This window comes from Palaemon carinicauda, chromosome 12 (assembly GCF_036898095.1).
Source record: "Palaemon carinicauda isolate YSFRI2023 chromosome 12, ASM3689809v2, whole genome shotgun sequence".
Lineage (NCBI taxonomy): Eukaryota > Metazoa > Arthropoda > Malacostraca > Decapoda > Palaemonidae > Palaemon > Palaemon carinicauda.
Genome location: NC_090736.1, coordinates 76,547,620 through 76,553,243, shown reverse-complemented (window position 1 = coordinate 76,553,243; position 5,624 = coordinate 76,547,620).

Genomic DNA, 5,624 nt, shown 5'->3' with positions numbered 1-5,624 from the left:
TGTACACCGCTACAGGCAGCGGCGTCAGGTCTTCCAGCAGCCACAGCAACAACCAGTCGTGACCTGGGCAGGCCCACAGCAACAGCAACCTTGGCAGCCCCCACAGCCGCAGCAACTTTGGCAGCCCCCTCAGCAGCAGCAGTTCTGGCATCCACCGCAACCAGCACCCTCGCAGGCACAGCCAGAGCAGCAGCAGCAGCATTGTCCAGTCAGTCATAACTGGATGCCGCCCCAGTCACCACAGTATTCAGGCTAGTCTTCCTGGCCCCGTAACACGGAGTCGCAACCAGGGATGCCAACTCCACCGTCAGCCACCCCTGTCCAGGGTCCTTCACCATCAACCTCATTATCCTCGCCCACCCTTGTCCAGGCTCCTTCACCAACACCTTCATTGTCGTCGCTGTCATCGACATTCAAGACACCTCTGACACCACTCAGCTTCCCTGTCCTGACCCCGGGGACCCTCGAGAGCAACCTAGAAGAGGCCATGTCACCCTCACCCCTCTATACCTCCAAGGAACTCAACACCCCACCAGTCCAGCAGGCTTCCCCACACAGCAGTACCACAACCACCAAGGACAAAGACACTGACTGATGAGACACTTGTAAATATTTGTAAGTAATTGGACTGTGATACTTGTACATATATGCTGTTTTAATGTAAATAATTCTTTTTTTATTTCAAAACACTTATTTTTGTCTATTACCTTAAAATACAAAGAAAGAAAAAGGAAACGAAAAAATGATAAAAAGGAAAGAAAAATAGACCAAAAACTTTTTGATGTTTGCTGTTTTAATGTAAATAAAATGATTTCTTATTTCAAAACATTTCTATAACTTCAAGATAAAGAGAAAAAAAAATGGGAACGAAAAAAATAAATAAAAAGGAAAGAAAAATAAACCAAAAAATTTTTATGTTTGCTGTTTTAATGTAAATAAAATTATTTCTTATTTCAACACACTTATTTTTCTCTTTTTACCTTAAAATCAAGAGAAAGAAAATGGAAACGAACAAATAATAAAAAAGAAAGAAAAATAAACCAAAAATTCTTGAAGTTTGCTGTTTTAATGTAAATAAAAATATTTCTTATTTCAAAATATTTCTATAACCTTAAAATAAAGAAAAAGAACATGGAAACGAAAAAATAAATAAAAGGGAAAGAAAAATAAACCAAAATTTTTTTTATGTTTGCTGTTTTAATGTAAATAAAATTATTTCTTATTTCGACACACTTATTTTTCTCTATTACCTTAAAATCAAGAGAAAGAAAATGGAAACAAGCAAATAATAAAAAAGAAAGAAAAATCAACCAAAAAATTTTTTTAGGTTTACTGTTTTAATGTAAATAAAATGATTTCTTATTTCAAAACATTTCTATAACCTTAAAAGAGAAAGAAAATGGAAACGAAAAAATAATAAAAAGGAAAGAAAAATAACCCCCCCAAAATTTTTATGTTTGCGGTTTTAATGTAAATATAATGATTTCTTATTTCAAAACATTTATTTTTCTCTATTACCTTAAAATAAAGAGAAAGAAAATGGAAACTAACAAATAATAAAAAAGGAATAAAAATCGACCAAAATTTTTTTGATGTTTGCGTTTTTAATATAAATAAAAATGCTTTCTTATTTCAAAACAATTCTTTTTCTTTACAACCTTTAAATAACGTGAAAAAACGGAAACGAAAAAAAAATAAAACACTAAATAATAAGGACATAAAAATAAACCAAAAAATAAAGGGAAAAAAATACCAGCAAGGACACTGACTGAGATGAGATTAGACACTTGTAAATATTTGTAAATAATTGGAATGTAATACTTGTATATATTTGATGTTTGCTGTTTATATGTAAATAGAATGCTTTCTTATTAAAAAAAAAATAAAGGGCAACAAAAAATACACACGAAAAAGATACGTTTCTTTTATTTACAATATGGAACAACTGTGCAGCTCATGGAGGTACTACAATTTTTTCTTGCCAAGGGACAGCAGGGGACATATAGTAATGTGAAAGGTAGTCTCGCTGATCCTTTGCATCCTTCTGGGTATGATGGCCGGGTAGAGGCACCAGCTCCTACAGGTGTTGCTCAGTCCTCCATCCACCAGGGATCAGAGCATGTGTGTCCGGATCTTCGTAGTCCACTTCTGACAAAGCGCATGGGTATCTGATGAGGACGAGGTTGTGCAGGACACGGGCATATATGGTGATCAGGTTGATGGTGTCGGAGTTCTGCTGCATCGTCGTCAAGAAGCAACGGAACCTTTGACATAAAATTCCAAAGGCATTCTCCATGACACGTCGGGCACGAGACAACCTGTAGCTATATATGTGTTCTCGTAGGACTTGTGACCGATGGGAGAATGGTTTCATCATCCAGGTTCGGAGAGCAAAGGCGTCATCCCCTACGAAGTGATAGGGCACTGGGTGGCCATCATTAGGGAGTGGTTCTTGTAGGAAGCATCTGCCACTGCCATCAGTACAATGCTGTGGAAGCCCTTGTAATTGTAGTAGTAAGAGCTAGCATTGCGTGGTTTCTTTATGGCAATGTGCTTTACGTCTACAGCCCCCAGACAGTTGTGGTAATTCCATCTGGAGCTGAACCTGGCAGTAACTTCCTTCCAGGCTTCTTCAGTTTTGGGGCAGCGCAGGACTTCGTCCTTGTAGACCGTGATGACGGCTTTACGAACCTCGGGTATGAACTTGCAGATGGTACTTGCTTCAACCCTGAAGCTGTACTGCAGACATTGATAGGAATTTCCAATGGCTAAAAAGCGGAGGGTAACAGAAAGCTTGAGTCCAACATGAAGCAGTTCCCTAAAAAAGGTGGACTGCTTCTGGAGGTGCGGGGTTAACTTGTCAACCAACTCTTGAAACAGGTCAGGTGTGATTCTGGGGTAATTTTTGTAGCCCCTTTGATCTTCCTTGTGGAGTTCAGTCAATAGACTGTCATACTGTCCAAACTCGTGCCTTCTGGTTAACCATTCCCTAACCCACACTTTCCTTCGTATCTTTCTTCGAGGTGGGGTTGCCTTTTGTTTCTCTTTTTCCTCTGCCAGCCTTTCCTGCTGCTCTCCAACAAAGGCTAGAGCAGCTGCCAGGTATAGGTATCTTCTCCTCTTTGCAATGGTGTCTCTGACAGTAAGCATTGTTGTCTCTTCCGAAGCCAATCCAAGAATGTCCTCGGGTTGGAGAAGCCCTGTTTTTATATGGCGTGGCCAAGTCGTGAACTGGCGTGAACGATGCGTGCCAATGCAGGAAGTGCGAAAACTATGCGTGAACGTGTCGTGAACTTGTTGTGAACTCGTCGTGCCAGTTCGGGCCAATGTCGTGAACTTGTCGTGAACTCGTCGTGAACTATGCGTGAACTATGCGTGAACTTGTCGTGAACAGTGCGGGAACCTCCCAGTGCGTGCCACAAAAGTGTCACGCCTTGCCACGACAAATGCGTGCCACAAATGCGTGCCATTGTCAGCCAGGCTTTAGTCTAGCAAGTAATATATATATATATATATATATATATATATATATATATATATATATATATATATATATATATATATATATATATATATATATATATATATATATATATATCCAGACATCTGCCCATTATCATATAGAGGAGATATTATGTACAGTAATTTGCTCACCCCATTAATGATTCTTTTTTATGAAGACAAAAAGACGTAGAATAACGGAGCACATCACATTCATAACACCAAAGAGCAACCGAGCCTACACAGTTACGCGCGAGGACAAGCAAAATCTCGATCTTGCATTGAAGCAAAAATCATCAAAAAAAAGGACTGAAGTTATTCTGATAATTACCAAACTCTTCTGCTTAATCCTTTCAACTCCGTCTCTATTATGGTTGATACTCAAAACACGTAATGCACAAAGCCCCAGAATCCACACTGACTGTCACTTGGGCCAAACCCTTTGCTGACAGACTAAACTTGTAAGGTTGGCCTTTTCCCGGGCAAAAAAAATCCAAATTTGGCCTTTTTTTCGTGCTAGATACCTAAATTTTGCCTTTTTGAAATTGGTTAGCCTTAAATGCTAGATTTTCGGCTTTCTTCTACTATTAGGTTGGCCTTTTAAAGCTGCAGCTGATCAGACGTTGGCCTTTCCTCATTTGGAAAACCTGGCAACCCTGTTCAAGCGATGTCGGAATTTTTTTGCAAAGTTTTCCTGCTTTCCTTGAGGGGCTTTCTATCCATCGTACACGAGGAGACTTAACCAGACTTCGATTTAAGCATTGCTTTCAGTTGTAGCATATGATAAAGGAGTAGCAAAAGAAGCAATTTTAGTTCATTTAAAGACTTGATAGAGTAGAAAAAAATTAGCAAGTTGGCATTTATTTCCCAAAATGAACGCAACCCTATAGAAATTACCAATAAAATGTGATGTTATTATTATTATTATTATTATTATTATTATTATTATTATTATTCACATGCTACGGATGCAAGGACTAGATACAATAGGGAGAGCTATGCAGTGTAGAAAAGAAACGGAGATAGAATAAATGAATAAATAGGAAAAAAAAATTTAAGGTAAATAACAAAGTTGAAAATAAGAAACATATACACTATGAAACAAGACTTATGTCAACCTACTCAACAAATAACGTATGTGCACCAAATTCGAAGTCCTGAGTTTGGCAACTTAGTCGCCCCCATGGGTCCTGGTCGCACCCTCAATAATACTTTTTCATTTATAAGAGTTTGGTCTGCGGCTCTGGCACTGAAGTTAATAATAATAATAATAATAATAATAATAATAATAATAATAATAATAATAATAATCATCATCATCGAACACCGAATACATCAAAATTATTTAAATCTGTATGGCTATAGCCTGGCACAGATTAAACAAATGGTAAGGAACCGGTGTAGTCGAAATAACAATTAGGATTATATTTCTCACATTAGTTGCCATTTGCTAATATCTCTCTCTCTCTCTCTCTCTCTCCTCTCTCTCTCTCTCTCTCTCTCTCTCTCTCTCTCTCTCTCTCTCTCTCTCTTTATATAGAGGCCTTTTCGTTGAAATTAATCAAATTTCCTCCCCAGGAAAGCTCCAGTCTTTCTGGAAGTGATTAGGTAAATAAGCCGATTACTTTACCCGCAAACCGAAATAGGTCACCATACTCCCCCCCCCCTCACCTCCATCCAAACTATCAATCCCCCAGTTTCCCCCCCCCCCCCACCCCTACCCACAGTCTTCGCTATTAAGAAACAGAGGACACTGTCGTCTGTAAAAGAGGGAATTAAGAGGACATTTATTACACTAAAAAAATACTTTTATCTAGCAAATGTTCCTGTAAATTCGTTCGTAACCAGTTCTCCAAAAGGCAGCATTTTCTTCTTAGGTAACAAGGTAAGACTAACTGAACACTGGCATGCACTTTACGCATATTTGTTCTTTGTGTACATATCTATTCTTTTTATTTATCTATGTTTGTCGGAAAGTCTGCCGCCGGGTTGTTGAATTCCTGGCTTACTTAGAGTATGGTATAGCAATAAAACGTGGAAAAAAATCCCTTTGTATTAATATTCAAACAGAGCAACGTTAATAATTACTTGATTCTGAAGCAGATGTAGAAGTCTTTTAAAAA